The sequence below is a fragment of the Corvus brachyrhynchos genome, unplaced genomic scaffold (assembly GCF_000691975.1).
Source record: "Corvus brachyrhynchos isolate BGI_N302 unplaced genomic scaffold, ASM69197v1 scaffold279, whole genome shotgun sequence".
NCBI classification, from domain to species: domain Eukaryota; kingdom Metazoa; phylum Chordata; class Aves; order Passeriformes; family Corvidae; genus Corvus; species Corvus brachyrhynchos.
The window spans coordinates 1,963,020-1,983,353 of NW_008246060.1; the positions used below are offsets into that span (position 1 = coordinate 1,963,020).

Below are 20,334 nucleotides of genomic sequence, written 5' to 3' on the forward strand. Positions count from 1 at the left end.
GAAAATTAGCAAGATTTTGTATTGAAAAAGTAACAGATTTGTTTTCCAAGAAAGAGGAACCTCTAACAGTGTAAAGACCATGCCTAACAGAGCTGAAAGTGTCAGAAATCTGTAGTACTCACCCAGCCAGGACCGATCGCTGAGGAACAGGTTACTGGTATTCACAGGAACATTTGAACAACTAATCCAGGTTACCCACCAGCTCTCAGACAGCATGTGTTTCTGACAGCTTCTTCTAGACTGCCTGTGGCAGCTGGGAGTTTTAATGTTTTCAACAAGTGGGGAAGAGTTAGCAGCACTCCTAAGGCTATCAAGGACTCACATCTCAAGAATTTTTAAGACACTCATGATTTCAAGAGCCCTTTGGAAAGAGCATTTAACATTCACAAGGTCATTGGTTTCTTTGTCATTTCCAGCAGTGCAGACGTAGAAATGCTGACAGGACCTGGCACTTGCACAACATCCCTGTGCTACCAGAACTGCTTGTGCAACAGCTCAGGCCTCCCTACAGAAGGTGTGAAGTGGGCCAGCTTACAGAGTACCACCCAACACTCCCATTTTAATCCAAGTGTCACTGTCCTGGGGCAGACAGCTGATGTACGAGCCATCTGGAGTCACATCTGCCTCCTGTTTCTCATTTACCCAGCAGGCCCAAAGGAGGGCCTTCCTTCTGTCGGCTGCATGGCTTGTAGGGCACATGTCACAGCAGTCCTGAGGGCACAGTACTCACAAGCAGCCTGCCTGAGGTGAAGACCAGCAGGAGGTACACAGATCCTGTAAAGCCACATGTGCATTCACACTCAGTTTTGTAGGAAATGGAAGTAGATGGCAGGAGTATTAAACCTGTATAGAGCTACAAAACTGCAGCATATCATTGACAAACTGACCCTCTGAAAAGCAAGAAGGAAAGTACAGTAAACAACAGATTTCTGTTTTGAGACAAAGGAAATGTCCTCCTACAGTGAACAGCCTTCAAAACGAAACAAAACAAAAAGAGGCACTACCTATGGACTTTTGACACATGAAAATTTTCAGCTGAAAACATAATGCTCCTAAACTGTTTTGTATTCATTACAGAATTTACTTAGATCCTCTTCTTTTTCAGAAGATTGATCTAACCATGACCAACATTTTGCAGATAGCAACACATATATTCAGCAGAATCTGAGTCCAAACAATTTTAAATAATGCAATGGAGGGCGTACCTGTGGGACTGGGGCAGTCACGGGGCAGCCACACATAACACTGTGGAACACTGTGAGGACCCAGGTTTTCCATTTCCTTGAGAGCTGCAAAGCCTGGATGCCAACAAGCCAGCAGAGAAACCATAGTCCCTGTTCAGGTTTTTTAATACACAAAGGGAATGACACAGCTTTCAGCTGCTCGCTTGTGATTCTCATTGCACCTAACAGAGCCCTGCCTACACACTGAGTGCCAAAACATAACTAAGAGGTACTCTAACATCAGTGTGCTGTTATACCATTCTTTTAAGACCATTGTATGGGTTAAATACACTAACTGACCTTCCAGATTCAAAATATGTAGAGCTAGCAGCACCTAGAATATAATTTTAAAGAATTCACGTATACCTGTAGCTATTTATGTTCTTTAAGTGTAGGTAGAAAACCAAACACCAGCTAATCCGGTATTACCTATGGTAGCTGTAGACTTTTTCTAACATAACCCTTTCCTATTTGAAATTCTAACCTGTCCCGTTTGAAATTTTAACCTAAAGAAGTCCCAAAGGATTTAGGATTTAAACAGCTTATGGATCTCTTTAGGTGCCTCTCACCCTTTCTGTATTTGCCGCACCCTCAGGCTCCTGCCAGAGCTGTTGCTACAGATCATGTACAGAACACATGACCAGTTGAGCTACAGAGCTCACAACAAGGGCTCCTTCTGCATCTTAGGAGAACCAAGCAGAAAAATTCCACCAGCTATCTTAGTGTGTAGAGCATCTAATTACACTGAAATAGTAAACTAAGATAATGTTTGACCAAATATAGATAATATAATCACAAAGGAATGTGGAATTCTTAGTTGCTGAAATTTTTTGAGTACAAATATCTGTAGAACAGCTAAAAGAAAAGACTGAAAAAGATTACTAAAATTTAATTATTTCAGCTGGAAAAAAAGAAAATCCCTAAGTCCCTGAATGAATGGGACAGTCGAAGAATGTAAGACCTAAACTACCCTGCCAGCCTAGATCTACAAATCCCAAGAGTTGAGATTCTGGCCTCACTGAAACTTTACGACCAAGTATTTGCTGACTTGAGACAGGACAGTTTCTCCTGTGACGTACCGGCAGCACTTTCACCCTGTCTGCAGCTAGGAATACTAACGTACCACTCCTGCACGTTTACGTGATGGGGCTTCAGGAAAGGCACCTCTGAGTATCTGTGGTGATGATGTATGGATGCCCCATACACTTGATTCACTTTCCATGGTAGCTCAATAGGCACTGATTGCATCGTCCCTGTGCCTGAACTCCTCTGCCAGCGGCTCATCCATCTCACTCCTGCTATGCTCAACATGGAGCACAGGTAATTACAGCACAACTGGAGTCATAATGAAGACAGTAATGCTACATATGGACTCTTTGTGATATTATCACATCCAATTTCCTTCCAATATTTCATGGCCATCAAGCACATAATAAAACTAAAGGAGAATGGGCCAGATCCCCACAAGAATATAGAAAGGATTTAAGGGCTATAAAGGTTTCTCTGATCAAAAGTAAAAATTAACTGTCTCTTCCCCCTTCTCTCAAATCCCAAGAAGCAGCCTCATGCCTTCAGGATGCCCGAATTCAAATCTTGCCACTCCCTTTAAAGGCTTTGCATGTGCATTAAAAGCTCCCCGGATAGTTCTGCTCTCACCCAAGCTCAGGAGTCTCAACACCCTGGGCGCTGAGCAGTTCCCACTGATTTTATGGATGACTAATAGAAGCCTGAGGGTTTATGCATTAGCAAACCCTGCAGCAAGGCACTGACCACCCCATTGTTTCTTTTCTAACAAGCTGAGAGGAATCCTGCACTGTCTCAGGCTTTTACCCCAGCCAATCACAACTTAGATAAACAAATGTTTTCTTTGGCTTCCACAAAGTATGCAGGGATTTTTTCTTATTCCAAACCAGTTTTCAACTTAATGGTTCAGGCTTCCCCTAGCAGGTACCTTGACATAATATTCCACAGAGAAAGGAGATGCAAATGTCAGTTTTCAGCCCTGCTAACCGATTTATGACTTACAAAGCTATAGAAAAGGGAGTTCCATGCTAACTAATTCTACCTCATTTGCATTGTTCTGCTCTTTAAAAAGTGTGAGGAAGAGAATTTTGTTTACATATCTCTGTGCTAGAAGATTCTCAGCCACATTTCTCTTCACGGCCTGAACTACTGCACTTCACAAGGAGGGTTACACCCATCCCCAAGTCCCAGGCTCTCCCCAAAGCTCAGCTCCTGACATTTTGCAATGCCCAAACAGCTCCATACTGAGCCTGCTCACCCTGTGCAGCTTTTGTGCAGCTCCTGAGTCCTCGGAGGTTGTACACGTGCACAGGGAATCAATATGTGCACTACAGATCCTGGGCTTTTTACTCCAAGGACTAGGAACCTTGAATGTAGACACCCCAGTACTCCAGACTTTACCAGAGGCTTTATCATTTCATGAAAAAATGCTATCTACCCCACACACATCATGGGATTTCCATACTAATCACAGGACAAAAACATGAAAAGAATTCTTTAAGGACAGAAGGTAAAGCAAGCACAAATAAAAGTTACTTTGGAAGACAGATGAAATGACCTTATGTATGTTCAACTCTGAACATACATTTATAGTGCTCTTTAGGACAAATTCAACCACATAAACACAATAATACAATTTTATACCTGTAAGAAAAATTGTGTGCAAAACACAAGTAAATCTTATTTCAATTGTAATTGCGTTCTAGTTATTTAAATTACAGAGTCACTGAGATCTGTCTTCAAATTTTGTATCAAATAAACTGCTAGATATTATTAAAAAATTATGAAATAGCGAACTGCTGATTATCACTTTGTAATGCTTTAACACATGCCAAATATTGCTCTCTTTCTCTCATTAGAGAACAACCTCTGCTGTTCACGAAGTTTAGGTGTTTGTGCAGATTACAGGGAGACGGAAGAGGGTATCATTTCCAGGTATCCTCAACAGAATGAAAAATGATTTTGTAATACTAAGTAAACAACCAAGCCACACATTAATAATGTGCTGAAGTGCCAAAAACTGTCAGTGTGCAAACAGTAAAGTAGAACTGAACAGTGACAGCTTTGTGAATTCCTGGGATTATTTCCTAAAGGATGTGAGAATGAATATTTTAAATGTGCTCAGTGAATCACCACCTCTGATTACATGAGATGAATCACAAGACACATCTAAACAGACTGCATAACAATTTAAAACTTACGCAGACTTTTTGTGATTTAAATTTTCAACCCACTGAAAAGAAAACCTTTAAAACAAAGCAGTTCTGCAAAATCCTCAAATGCACGGAGTCTGTTTTGCTGCTGTGCCAAGTAACTTCCTTGCCATTCAGTACCAAAACCAGGAACAGCACAGAGACCAGGGACGGGAAAGGCAGGAATTTTATCTAGTTCTGACGGCATGCTCATATGGTCTTCCTCTGGTTAACAATGGGAGGAGGCAGAAACAGAACCTCCAACATACTGAAGCACTTGCACAAGTATAACTTGTACAAACACAACTTAGAAGCCCCTTGATACCTATGAATTATTACTATTAGACATTTCTTACTCATCCTTTACTATTGGTTTATAGCTCTGAATCTCTCCTAGACATCTAAACCAGAAATGAACCCCTTGAAATGAAAGAGCCACTGATGTCAGGAAACAGCTCCAGAGGCAGGGTCACATCCTTAGCTGGAATAAACTAACATCTTTTACCTTTGCCAACACTACCTATGTATTTACATCTGCTGAGATGCTATTATAGAACTCTCCTCTCACCCTCCCCTGTTTTGAAAATGCACAGTGCCTTCCTTGAGGCCAGACTGGCAATTCACACCTTCTCCTTTGCAGCCAGAAACCAGACCCTCATTAGTATCCTTGAAACCAACTCTTTCAGTTTGATCCAGGCTTCTGGCAGCAGAAAGAGTAGCTGGGTTGAATAACTGGGCAAGCTGGCAGAGGGTGTGAGATTCGGGTCTCCAAGAAAGAGTGAGCTGAATACAGGTTGAAATGGGATGTACAAAAGTTCTGACATTAACTCAACAGGAACCTTTAGCCCACGTTCTTTCCTCTTCTGTTCTGGACTTTGCATAAAGAAACGTAAATGTTCACTATGGCCATGAAGTAAGTGTACTAACCACCAGGCTCAGTAATTAGCTGCAAGTTACTCTCCACTCTCAAGAGTCTACTATATTTTAATTAATTTCTTCCTATTACTATTACTTATACCTCCTCAGATCACTTTCTGTAATTTCTTCTACCAGTATAATGATGGTGTTTGTAATATATCTGTAGACATTGCATAGGGGTGCCATGTAACAGACCTCCAAAACACTGATATGAGTATGTTTGCCAAGCTTCATTGCTTCTGCCTACATGCTGAACTGCTGCTGCTCAGGCACAGTTTCCTCTGAAGCCTAACAGGAGCTTTTCCCATGTCAGACATTCTTAAGCAGCCCACTTGTGAATTAAAATGGCCAGTAGTAAACCTTTTAAGTTCCCACTTACTATAATTGCTTCTTGCTACTAGCCCACTTGAAATCAATACGACAATAACTGATTTGATTTGTACTGAAGTAGAAACTGCCTTTCATTCATCTGTAATGAAAATATGAGGGGAAGGCAGACACAGGGGAAAGAGCTCTTTGAATAGATCACATTTCTTTCCATTAAAATATTCCACCTCTCTTGTGACCACCAGCTCCATGAGCATGTAATGAAAGCCACTGCAGGCTCATTTGGCCTGCAGCCTTTGCACAAAGCAAATGGTGTCCTAAAGTTAATGTGAACTTACAGGCCAAAACTGCCCCAGAACCACATGCTGAAGTAAGTGACATTGCCTCTGGAGGTCCTTCAAGGACATGCTGCAAAAGGGAGCTTCAGAGCAGGAAAGCAAAGTTCCTTTCCAGGCAGCGAAGGTCCCTCAAGTTCTCACAAGCACAATGGTCCTGACATGCATTTTCATGAGAAAACACCACTTTCATTAATGTCATAAAGGCCTTTTGCCAAACTTAAACTGTTATCATCAAAGGATTTCCATTCAAAGAACTGAAACGTTGATGATAATCTCAGCAGGACATCAAAACAGCAACCCCTGAGGTTGCTGCAGCCTGTGGAAATGTAATTAGCAGTCTCCAAACATCATCTAGTCTGTACAGTAGTTTCTTTACCACTTTATTTGGTATGGAAAATGTTCCAGTTCTGAGACGGGAAAAATTAACCACCAGATCACTTCCAGTTGGTAGCAGCTTGCTGTCAAGAAACCCATACCAGCAGCCCTGTATTAATTGGTTTGAGGCATGCATATCAATAACTGGTAATTTTTCTGTTTCAAATAATATGCAATAGATAATCTACTTTTCTTAGGTTGGCACCAGCAGCACTTGTCTTTCACACTGAAACAACATTCTTAGAGTTATTTAAAGCACACGTTTTGGCGACAACCACAAACAGTTGCTAGGGAAACAGCAAGGTAAGAAAATGGGTTGCTATCATGAGGCTAGTAAGTCACATTCACATTTATTTCCTTTCCTTTATACCCCCAAGGGGAAATTGTGTTCCCCTACAGAGTTATGAACATGTGCTTTTAATAAGTCTAAGTCTCTCAGAACTGCTGAGAAGCATCTTTAGGTTTTAAGGCATTATGAGGTATCAGAGAGAAGGTGGTGAGGAGAAGGATTGACTGAGGGGCAGGCTGTGAATCTGAACTGTGCTGTCACCCTGTACAGCAAAGAAAATTACAGTTTAACTTGCTTATGGAATATTTAAACTTACACCAACCGTACGAGAATGTTATGGAACAGTGCCAGGAACTGAGATTTTCAATGTAGTTGGGCAGTTAAGTGAGTAAAAAGTGGATTTTGGTTATTGAAAAGGCCCACATTTCATGAACATTTTTTCCATTTATCTCTACTCTTATTCATTACTGAGCACCCCAAATTAATCTGTAAACTTGTAGTATTACTGAGGAATGGAATCAGCTCAGTAAAAATCTTGGAACTGCACAGAAATGTCCAATCACCTGTTGTGTTAATATTTGCCTGTATTTCTGTACGTGAAACTAAAAATACTACATATTATTTCTTTTACTTCTTCAGTACCTCCATAGTTTTCAGTAACAAAAACCAGGGGTTACATAGCCTATCTGCTTCCCAGCTGTCTAAATCTATTTAAGTCATTCTGACACATCTGTGTCTAATGTGTTCTTAAATATTTCCAACACAATGTCCAGCTTTTCCAGGCAACCTATTTTCATGACTCGTACTACAAATAGTTAATAATAAATCACTTTTTTTTTTCAGTGAAATTCAAGATTATTTGTACTTACCATTAATGACAGACAAAGAAAACAGACTAAATTACATGAAATTATGCCACAGGTTATTTATCCCAGACCTTCTGTGGCATATCTCTTTGTCATAACTTTCTGCCCTGTAATTTTCAATGCTGAACACATTTTTTTACATTGCTGATTTTAATGTGACAATGTACAGCTTCAGATTTGAGAATTCTAGCTAAGCACTAAGGCAAAAAACCATTTTTTTGCTCTGTGTAAGGATAGATGTTTTAAAGAGCATTAGAGTAAAGCTGAAAGTAATTAGTAAATTTAAGTCTGTATGTAAGAGCTGGAAACATGGCTGAAGAAGCTTGTAAGGCATTCTTTCAAAATAACTGTGCTTAAATGGGATGCTATCGTTCAGGGGGCTCTGCCCCATTGTGTGCCTTACACATCACTGACACCTCCCAGCACGGGACAGCCCATGAGTGTCCCTCACTGGGGATGAACACATCCTTAGGGAATGCAGCACTGGGCATGCTGCTGACAGAACTGCACATCTCAGCACATTCTGCAACACCACAGAAACACATCTTACACTGAAGCTGTTGTATCGCTAGTGTTCTTCTCAGCACTAAAAAAAATATTTTTTTTATTATTTGGAATCTGTTTAGAACTATTCAACATTTCTCAAAAATGTAAGAATTCTGCATAAAGCCCAGATCATGAATCTGTCCCAGACTGTCTTTTCAAAACTCAGGCAATATTACTCAAGCATCTTGTAAGATAGCTGAGAAAGTAATTGCTGCCTCCACCCACGCATCCCAAATATAAAAAGAGTTGCTGACTGCATATGAAATTCCTTCTTATTCTTACCTTGTTGAACACAGATCTAAAAGCAGCTTGTTCTTTCTGTCATAGGCATCTTTTTCCCATCTCCTTCAATAGGACAGTGTCAACAAATCTCTGTTAGGACAGAACAAGAGCAAATATATAGCCTGGACAAAAACTTCAGAAGACCATCTGTAGGCTACAGTTGAAAGGGCAGGAAGAGTAGAAGTGTCATTAAAAATCCTCAGCGAGGCTGACTTGCACACTCCTCGGGAGGAAGAAGGGAATACTATGAGGAGTCTGCCAAAAAGGATTGGCTGTGAGGCAGGATAGAAGGGCATGATGCAGAAGAAATGTAAAGCTTGAAAGATACAGGCATTTTTTATTCAGTACAAATTTTCTTCTCAGCTTGTAATTTAACCCAACTTCCACCACCAATTATCTGTGAAACCCAAGCATAAAGTGTTCTCTGATGTCCTGGAACTGCTGCAGGTAAAGAGTAATCCCCAAGGCCACCATCTCAGCGATGCACAGAGCATGGGACTGTAAGGGAGAGTCAAAGCTTGGCCCGTGGGCACTGCTGGGATCTCAGGGGTCTGAAAAATTCAACCCTGGTGTGATTTTTTCAGTTTTTTATTGAAAAAGTTATAAGAATTCCAACAAATATTTTAACAAAAGTTATTACAGTTACAATATTAAATACTAAATCAGTAGGAACTGTTAAGATTAAGGCTGCCTGTAAACTTTGCATCTCATCCATCCAGTGTGAGATTGAACAGTTATTGAGGGTTGGATATCACTCAATCTCTGTCCCAGCTTCTGTCACACACAGCCACCAGCACTGATCTCCTGAGCAACGAGTGAGGCACCTGCCCGCTGCAGAAATAATGTGCCGTGACGGGGCTGAGTGCAGGATCAGACTGCAAATGGAGAAGGGTATAAATCATTATCCTAATTATGGAACTTTCTAGCTTTCAAGTACTTGGAGAGATAGGAAAGGTACCTGGGAGAGAGAGAAAAAAATCTGCAAGTCAGCAAACCCCTAGGTGTTCCAAGAATCTTTTCTTTGGCCGTCAGTTCTGGTATCAGTCACCAAATAGCTGCCACAGGGGATTGATTTGACCAATGTTTACTTCAATAGGATACTGCTTCAGCTATATTTCACACCAACATGTTTTACATTCACTTCTCTGAAGATTCGAATAAACTGATTTAAAGGATTCTCAGTGGTGTCTTCATGCTAGGGTTCTCTCTTTTAATTCTTAGAATATGAATTAGCAGCTGCATACACTGGTAAGACTGAAAACAAGTGTGGAACTACTAGACAGAAGGAGCAACTGTTTGGAATTATTTGCTTGGGCTTTACAGGTCAGCTTTTATCCACTGCAGTCAATTGTCCACTCAGTGTGATCCATGTCCACTGTACAAGATGAAGTGTTTTTTTACTGCAATTCACTGTATTGCTCCTATGTTTGAATTTTATGGGAGTCTCAGTGGGAAGATTTGGAAGAAGAGTATTCTGCAGTTGAAACACATTGCTCTAAATACTAGTGATCCTTTAAACCATACATGACCAATTTTCCAAATCCCTTAATCCCCTCCTCTGTACTAGGTTAGTACACGCTGTCTGACACTGTCCTGCTGTTTTCAAAAATGAGTATAGATGAGTGTGAACACTAACTCTATCCATTACCACTTCTGGGTTCGAAAGATTTATACACAAGCAACACCAGTGAGAAATTCTATTATCCCACAAAGTTGAAATGGAAATAAATCATAAGCTTCAACACAAGGAAGCAGACATAATTCAGACCACTAGCCATGATATGGGAAACAGATCTTGGAGTAAGATTATAATCCACAAAAGATTTGTTCTACCTGATTCACAGGAGAATGCTATACAACGTATTTATGCTCTATTTTAAGAGATTTGGATCAAGCCAGTAAGCCCCTGTTCCATTTTGGTTTTAACATCACCAAAAACAAAGGCTTTGAAAATCAGACTTTAGAGCACAGTAGGTTTTCAAAACTGAGATCTTTTTTGGCGGGCAATCAATAAGTGTTTGAAGAAATGAAAGCCTAAATCTAAACCATTCCAAGAAATACTTGTCCAACAGCTGCATCTACATAGGCGGCTATTAATTTGGAGAGTAGGTGGTTATCTATGCTTAAAGAACAGGCATAATTTTCTGATGAACATAAAGCAGAGCCTACTGAGAAACTGATACTCAGGTCCTTTAAAGAATACAGACATACTTGAAACACAAAGAAAAGAACGCAGAACTAAATACAACTCAAGTCTTGCAAGTCTGAGAAAAATTTTGAAGTATGCAGAAGTTGCCCTAAGAAAATTAAAAACTTGAAGCATGAAGAAAATGCTGAAAATCAGCTCTGTGGAAAAGGAGAAAAAAAGGAAAGGCATCTTATGGGGAAGAGTAGTAAAACACTGTATGAGAAGGAAGTGTGGCAAACGTGCAATAGATCCCCTTCAGATGTCTGTGACTTGTTTAATTGTGTGCTCCATGAGAAGCTTCACTCCCTCTCTGATTCCACACAGCCTCCCACCCGCAGAACCAGGGTCCTTTCATTATGGGGCTGCTGCAACCCAGCCTTCGCCACTGGTCTTTGGCAGCTACAGCACTGCTTTGCAGTGCTTAATGGCTTTCTATTCTTATAGTCTTATTAGTGCATTAAATGGATCTTTAAGAAAGCTTTGTGTGGTATTTTAGAGTAACAGGCACTGTTATTTAAGACTAAGTGATTTAATGTCAATTTTATGTTTGCTCCACTATCATTTTCCTAAGTTATAAATATTTTTATACCATATGGCCTCTATGTCTGTGACCTCTGGATGTCTCTGTCTCTGGGCCTTGCTGTATCAGGCTGCAGAAAAATATAGTGGAAATTTAGTCTTTGCTACACAGATTCTATCAAACCAGATGCCATAAAGTACACATTAATACCATTCATTGAGTTTCAGTGCTTAAAAGAAAAAATAACCACAGAAAAACTCCACAACAAAACACAAAAAACCCTCCATAAATTCAACACCACCCCAAACCCAAAAATAACTGGAGTTAAAAAGTGAAAAATTAAACAGAGGATGAAAACATTCCAAAGGAAATGATTCCACATATAGGGAGTTTTGTTAGCTATTTTAAGAATTAAAAAGACACAAGTTTCTCTGCTTACAAACAGATAACATGAAAAACAATGAATTATTTATATCTCACAGCAAAGGTATTTCTAATCTTATTAGCAATGGAAATACCCTTTTGGAGATCATAACTTATTTACAAGTACAGCAGAGTGGAAACAGCAAAGATGTATACATGCAAAAATAATTTTTTTCCAGAACAGGTGGGAAATAAACCCACTAGAAAGCCTGTTTTGTGTTTTCTTCTTGCAGCTAGAAATGTAAGAATTTATCTGTAGTGCATAAACAAGAAGAACTAAGCGAAAGGAAATCACAGTACAATGATATGGATGTTAAAAAAAGGAATGTAATCTATTCATCTTTCACAAATGAAACATGGAAAATAAATTCTTACTGATTTGCCTCAACTTTAAACCTTGTTAGGGTTTTTTTGACGATGTTCTGACAGTTATGTTCAAGAACTGCCGCTGTCCCAGTATCCACTGTTCACTCCAACGAGGAGCCACCACAGAACAAGATTTCCATGGCATTTATGAAAGAAGACTTCATTCAGATGCAGCCAGTTTTACATCCTGATCCACACCCATGTCCTTTGATCAGCCATTGAAGATCACCAGGAAAACCCAAACCCAGCTTGTAAATACTGAGCAATGAGGGCAAAATGAGAACTTCCCATTTGCCTGCAGGTCAGTCAGCCCCAAACAGCAGCAAAGGGACTGCAGATTGCTCAGTGCTCTAGAGCTCTCTTGAAACACTCACCACCACTCACTTTTGTTATATAAAATAGCAGCAGGCTTCAAGCCTCTTAAATCATTTTACACTCAGTTAAGAGCTTGGGGATTTTGATAATGTTTTAAAGACCACTAAAGGGTTCCTCATTTTTCTCTTCAGTGCCTCAGTTCTACAGATACAGAGTGGGTTGAGAATATTTAAGCACTTAGCACTATCTTACGGCTTTCAAGAAAGAAATACTAATTAAAATACAGCTAACAAAGCTATCTCAGGTTTGGCTTTTAAGCAGGTCCACTTCTCAAAGTGTCATAAATCTGGCCTGAAAGCATGTTGGATACACAAAGCTTTGACTGCTCAGGCTTTTATCAGAGAATGGACTTCTTACAGAGATACTGCTAAGTGCATCTGACATTTTAATTTCCAGATTTTCTCCCTTCATTACCTTTAGATTGGTTTTGTATTTGTAAAGCCCTTGCACAGCTTTAAAGAGTAAGGACAAATGTCCTGCCAAATTTCAAGACAACTGGTCAAGTGTCCTCAAAATGTTAATTATTGTTTTCCAATTTGAAATTTTTAGTCTGTAGCGGACTTGTCTCTTTATAGCAGAAAAGCTTTGATTCAGAATTGTGCTTTAACTGGGGCAAATGGGAGGAAACTTCACCATCACATGTAAATACAGAGGGACCCAAATCAAGCATGTGAACACATTTGCATGACACCCTAATTTTGGTTGATTACATGCCATGAAAGGCTCCTGCACAGGAAGCAATGTGAGAAGGGATTTTTTCCTCCAATGTATGTGCCCCTTTTCACGCATACCAGGATGGGCACAAAAGAGGGATGGGCTGTGAAAAACACTTCTACAGTTTATTTTCTTTCCTTGTCTGAAATGCCATTAAAAAGACAAAGAGTTTCCCCTCTTCTTGTATGTATAGTTATGGGACATCAATGTCATAGTCTGTTAGCATATAAAGCTAGGAACTATTAGAAAATATAAAGCAGCACTATCATTCTGGATCTCTTACACGACATTCACACAGAGGGGTCGAAACAGTGTAATTGAGAATGAAATATCCCATAAGAATGTATAGCTCAATAATAATGTGCCTGGAATGTCTTTCATGGAATAGCACTCACTAAAAGCAATAAAGAAGTGGAACCTAAAACTGGATGCATGTATACAGAAGAAAACTTTTTCAGTGCAAGCATTTTTTAAATACATGTATTTTCAACTGGTTTTAATATCTAGACATAAGAAATAAAAACATTCTTTGTGTGTTTAAATGCACCTTGCTGCTTAGTGATAGGAAACAGTACAATACTCCTCCTGCCTACCATAGAAACCCACTTCTTAGATGCAAATGCTTTTTCAGAAAACCAAAGTACTAGAGATACTGCATTTTGTAAATTACACATTTTGTGTTTATTTTCTCATTGTTTAATATGTCACTAATACTAATTTCAATAAACAAATTTTGCTTCTTAGCTTATAATAATAATTTATTCTGATACATTTTCATTTCAACAGAAGAATCTGAAAACTGAGATAGAAATCGAGTTTTCCTACTTAAAATACTCTAGCAATTCTTGGAAGAAAAATTAGCTGCTTTACTTGTATCTATAAAACCATTTAAAGATATATTCCCACCCAGAAGCAGGTAGCTAACAAGTGCAAGAGAAACACACACAAGTAATTCTATTTAAAAATGAAAATAGTCTGCTGTTTCCACTTACAATTTTTCTCCTGTAATTTCACCTAATACACCTCCTCATTACTATGTCTTTCACTTGTAGTACTGAAGTAACTTCTCCTAGTAATTCTATGACTATAATTATATTTTATCCCAAGATAATGCTAGCATAAGGAATGCAACCTCCTTTAACAACCATTTCCAGTAATTACACTGTATGCTTTAAGAATACTGAAACACACCCTTTTTTCTCACTGAAATCAATGGGATTGAAAGCTCATGAAGAAGGGCTGGTTTAAAACATACATAAAAAACCTGGAGCACGCTCCAATTCCAAGTGTACACTGAGTCTACTGGGAAAGCAGGTTAAATCACCCAGGAGCACAGCTCCAGGTCAGCCCTGCAGCTCGGCGCCAGCATTCCAATATCCCTGGAGCTGTGCTAACTCCATAGTGTACCTGTTGGTGCTCCCTGCATGCCCTCAGCCCAGCGGGGGCTCACTAAACCTGATGACATTCCTACATTACCTCCTGGGGAGAACATTTGAGAGAAACAGCTAAATATTCACCAAAACAGCCCTAAGCAGTTGTTTCTTACTCTTTTTGTAGAAAGAGAGTAAAAAGACAGATTTCTGAAGGACTTGGTATTCTACCTAAAAGGTCCAGTTTTTTCAATCCCGTATCATGTATTAAAACCCAAGCACAGAGCACAGGCTTACCAAGCACTCCCACAGAAAGCACAGGTCCTCAAAAAAGAAATCGTTCCTGAACCTTCCACTCGAGCAACAAGAACAAGAAGAAGCTACACCATCTGCTCCCATAACATGCTTTCTCTCTTTTAAGAGTCAACATTAAACCTTTTTAGAGGAAATCTGTATTTAGTAGAATTGCCATCACCCCAAATATGTTCACCATGAAATGTGAGCCATTATGATCATAAATATATCACTCCTACGACTGTAGAAGAACATTTTCAGTTAAAGCGACGAAGAGTACTGGGGATCATGCTCTGAATATTCCTGTGGTCCCTTTCATTCCTGCAGTAAGAGAAGGGTGAAAGCACACTTAAAACCTGTGTGAGTTGCAGCACAGTGATTTTCTCCACTGCCTCAATTCCTCTGCAGGGCACATACCTGGATGCATGTTAAAATGCTGTAAAATACTGATTGTTTTGAACTGTCAAAATTCAGGAGAAATCCCTGTAGGACGTAAGACTTACAAAGAACCTAATTTCTTCTAATTCTTAACTGATAAAAGCATGACTCAATTTATGGGGTTGTGGCCTGTTACCTACCCTAAAAACACAGGTCCGTCCATTCACGTATTACTATTTATTAAAGGTATAGAGGTGTTAAATGGAAGGAAAAACACCTGTGGACCTTATGAAAATGAATACAGGTAGTCATAAGATGGGAAGAGGTGGCATCTGCCTTCTAGATGCTGTCTGCTTTGGTTACTGAATAGAGCACAGGAGATGGCTTTTTAGAGGCATCTCCCCTCTTAAGGTAGCACCAACCAGTCTCTTTCTTCAGGGTCAATAAGGAAATGAAAGTCTCCAGTCATGCCTATGGTCTCTCTCTGTGGTTCCTTAGGTAATCCTCTGCTGCTTCTTGTCTGGCAGCTCTCCTAAAGCCTCTCACATTTCTCTGTGAAGGCAAGCCTTCATAGTTGCGTCCCCTCCTGCTGCCACAGTCCGCAAGGATGCTTAGGTTTGGCTCCTCTGGGAGGTGCTCCCATTTGCAGGCAGCTCCTCCTGCAGCACACTGCCTGTTCTGGGAGAATATCCCACCTCTACCTCTTCCCACCTACATGGACCTCAGCTACACAGCTCAGAATCGCAGAATAGACCAGGCTGGAAGGCACCTTGACAAATCAGCTGGCAAAGGGCAGCCTAGATGAGGTTATCTAGCACCCAGGCAGCCTCATTGTCTTCAGTCCATCAGTCAGCACATGCAGAACTGGCCCTACACAGATACATCATTCATGGTGTTTAAGGTTAAACTCCACACAAGCTGTCTCTGCCCAACACTGAAGGCTCCTGTCCCCATAATACCCCCTTAATGTCCTTCAGAACTACTGGGCCTGTTCCGATTCATTCAGCATTTTTAAAGTTTTTTAGTCAATTAACATGTTCCCTGAACATTTCATTAGGCCACAAATCAAGCTCTCTTTGCTGCCTGATGACAGCTGCTACTTCTGTTCTGTTTCCACTGAATTCCTTCGGTACAGCACTTGGGCTTTACTTCAGGCCCACACTTCCTGGTTCTCATCAGTTTCTGGATCAGAACACCTCCAGCTCTCTGCCATCTCCATTGCTCCTTCCACCTCATATTTTTTCTCCTTCCTGAGACAGCTGCTATTCCAGCCTTCTTGTTATGGCAGTTTTCTATCTTGGGGCTTTAAATTCATTCACCTCTTGCTCAGCTCCTCATAGTAGCAGAGTCATAAAGCATCTCCTCTGTCCTTCTCAGCAGCTCACTGGATGTTTTCTGAATCCTCCAGACACCTTCCAGTTTGAGTGTGTGGGGTGACAAGTTCTGGAAGGATGGTATCCCAGACTGTGCATGTCCTTCCCTCGTCCCTTTCTCCTTTTTGCCATCTTTTTTTTTTCTTTTTAGCTCCAGTATGTGCTATGTTTCCAGTTCGGTACCAAATATTGGATACGATCATTTACCCTTGAATGCAATGGGAATTCCTTGGGGGATGTGTGCGTGTCACAGTGAGAGATACACCAGGGTTGAGTCTCTGCCTACAGATGAAGAGGCCTCACCAATAAGAGAGTTTGTCTTTTTTTGCAGAATGGCTGAAGACTTAAGAGTTGTGACATCCCAGTTCATCGCTGGTAGTCTTCCATCTCTGAAGGCTCTTCCTTATTAGATCATAAATTAATAACTAGGTATCTCCAATTGCCCTTTCTGGAGTGGCAGTTTTATCAGGATGAAAATAGATCCTCCTACTTAGAGTCCCTGAGAACTCACATTCCCTACTATTATTCTTCAACCTGGCCCTGAAATATTTAGGCAGCCTTTTTGCAGATGATTACTCCATCTTTGACAATCTTCTGTTATATACATGAATTGATATAAATGATGGCATTTCTATCTGGATACTAAGATTTCTGGGACAATGGGCACATACTAATTCACAGACATGAACCCACTGCAAATCATACTTTTTTTTTACCAGTTGAGAAAACAGCCTTATGTATTTGCAATTTATCCAGTTTATAAACTATTATGTGTGTACCCACAAAGATAAAATTATTTAATTATTAGGTTATTAACCTGACTCTCATGTAGGAGAATCTTCAGCTACTTTTCAGTGCTAACTAAAAGGAATACATACTTTGTTGAATACATACAGAGCTTTGTTGTGGCTTAAATCCTTGAAATGACTATGCAGTGAATGAATAATCCTTCTGTAATATGTGGAAGCTACATGAAATAAACTACATTAAATTATTGAAGTGCTTTAATTTGATACCTTGTCATATCATGGCTGCAAAATCCATTTTAAGAAGCTGCTGATTACACTCAGAAACATTACCTCCTGCACATCAGGAAACATCACTTATGTCCCACTGATATCTTCCCACACCAACCTGCTAATTACAAGAAAAACAGCAGAACTGAAATATTTCTCTGGTAGCTGCAAAAATCCCCCATTGTAATCAACACAGAACATAGAACAAGACATCTGACAACGTTTAATACACCTCCTAGGCCACTGATAGGCTCTCACACTCTCACACACCACTTAAACACTTGGAAACTGCTTCTGTAGACTCCCACCACTTCTCATCAATCAGTTACCACTAAGCAGTGATCACTGTAGCTCTACGTAGCTTATTATCATCTATTTACATCTAAGATTAAACTTTTAAAAACACAATTTATTAGACTGATTATATGATAGTGACCTTATTGATATTGCCCCAAATGAACATGTGTCCTCATTAATTCTACCACAGAAAACAAATAAGCAAGCAAAGCCCAAGACTCTTCCAAGCAGACAGACACACTCATTAACTCTCACCTACTATTACTGTGACTGCAGCAATTTCCTGCAGTGGTGAGCAGTACAGGCAGCCCTAACTTGTCACTGGTCAGGCAGGTAGCAGGTCCTGCCTTGACCTGCTGGTCAAGGTCCTGTCAAGTCCAATGGTCCAATTGGTCCTGTCAGTCCAATGCAGCAGTTACCACAAGAAAGGTAAATGAGCACAAAATGCTACTAATGGCAGGAATGAGCTATCACAGCTTTTCCTTCTGGATGAAAGGCAGATTCTCCTGATTTTGTTCAAAGTGAAAAATAAAGATGGATCCCCAAAGAACAAAAGATTAATGTGACAGTTATTTACAAGGGGAAAAATAATCTGTTCCCAGGAGAACAGATCCAGAATAGCTTTATAAACACCAAGTCCAAAAACTTTTCTATGTAAGGATATACTGGAAATGTATTTGAATAAAAGGTTCTGAGAAAATAAAGACCTGAATCAAAGAAACCTGGGTTTCAGGTATTGGGAAAAGGAAGCACAAAACCATGTTACCTGTGAGAGGATACTTTCAAGGATTTGTAACCATCTAGTGCTATGGTTGGTTATGACAGCGATGGCTCTACGCAAATTCTGAAATCCGTCAGCTGCAAACAAACATACAAACTGTGACTGGCAGAACTGTAATGCAGGATGACATCTGCAAAACATGAAGAAGAGATTTCTAACAGCAATTTTCTGGGGTTTTTTTGCAACAGTTTGTAGTAAGCCCCAAGTTCCACTTTGGTTTTTATTTACTACAGTAAAAAAAGGCTTTTAAGATGTTACCAGGGGTGTGGGCTGTAAGACAATAAAGATCCCCTACACATTACATGGAAAGATTCATTTTAAATGCCTGTAAGAAAATAAGAAAAACAGAGTTCAGTTCTCAGGTCACTGACACTGACAGGATACTGCTGCTGAACAACAGATCATGAAGATCACACTGATTTTTGCTAGGCACGCTACAACAACAACTGCCATGGCACCTGTGGAGCCCGCAGATCAGAGCACAGACTGCTTGCAGGAAAGGCTGGCTTTACATGTAGGAATACAGAGTTCTCATCACTTTTCATCTACCACTCGTAGTTAAAACAGAATTGAAATACAAAAGCTCTCAATCACAAAAGAACAGTGATTCTTGATCCACAGGTTTAAGAAAGCAAAAATACTATGTAATCCTGAGATGATACATGCAAACCTCAGAGTTAAAAAGTCCGTACTGATATAATCTGTGGCTGAAGGAATTACGGATTTGGAATAGCACATAGAGATAGAGAACGGTAAAGGAGAAAACAACGGGATTTTCAAAAGATGCCTGAGTCTGTGAACATGGCCCACAGTTCCAACAGTAACTTCATCCAGATCTCTCCCTGGATATGGGGACTATCCTCCACAAGGGTATGTATTTATGAATACTTAAACCACATTTCTTCTGCTTCCAGAGGGAGGGAAATTTTGCCCAAAATGGAAACAGACTGAGCAAGTGGACTTCTACTATACAACTGCAGTTTACAAGACAGATTTATAAGTTAGATTTAAAAGTCAGAATGTGTTTACAAGGCACCCAAAACCAGCTGAGTATTGCTGGAAAGCTACTCAATAGATCAACTACATGTATTTGGAACTGTGTTATAACGATTTGTGAAAAAAATTTTTTGTTAGGAATTGACTGGAATAGAACAGTGAAAAGTGCATTAAATCTCTGCTTTTATCATGTATTACAACTTGGCAGCATAATACTTTGTGCTGCTAAATAGGTACCACTTTGACATCAAACTAAAATTTTATTTTAAAGAGAAGAGGTTTATTGTGTTGTCTTCACAGGCTACTATGAAAATACACAAACACCCTGCCTGTGACAGAGCCACAGACCTTCCTCTGAACCCTGATTCAGAACAAGCACAGCCTTGCAAGGCAACACTGAGGAACAGTGAAGCAACTGCTCCAAGTGATGTAAATGCTGTGTACTGAGGTAAGAACTGCATCAGTTCAGCCCCATTAAAACCACCAGATATTTAAGGATCCTCATATTAAAGTTATTTAATCTAACTTCTCCTATGTATAACTGCTGGTTTCCAAGGCAAGTGTGGCATTACTGTTCCATCATTTAGACCTACAGATCCAAGGAAAAACCTTTGTGACCTTTATAATTTGGTACTAGTACCACAGCAGTTTTATTTTCAGCAGAAATTCTAGACTGAGACTGTCCGTCTCTTAATGATGAATCTTCTCATTTTTTAATTTTGTTTTTCTTTTCTAGAATATTTAAGGATATGCTGACAGCGCCTGTATATTTCCCTAAAGGTTTGGCTTGAAACATTCTGCATTCCATCTCTATTGAAATGATTTACTGTCAAAATCAAAACAACCACAGCCCCAATCTGGTGC

The 20,334-nt window shown here is 39.8% G+C and overlaps 1 long non-coding RNA gene across 3 annotated transcripts in view; it reads right to left on the bottom strand.

Annotated features, from left to right (window-relative positions):
- Positions 1-20,334, bottom strand: part of LOC108449644 — a 159,887-nt gene that overhangs the window by 116,619 nt on the left and 22,934 nt on the right. For 2 of the 3 annotated variants that reach the window (XR_001865898.1, XR_001865899.1), the window contains exon 3: positions 8,380-8,469. The exons of the other annotated variant lie outside the window; for it this stretch is intronic. This is a non-coding gene — a long non-coding RNA (uncharacterized LOC108449644). The remainder of the gene's footprint in view (positions 1-8,379; positions 8,470-20,334) is intronic. 3 annotated transcript variants of the gene reach the window in all.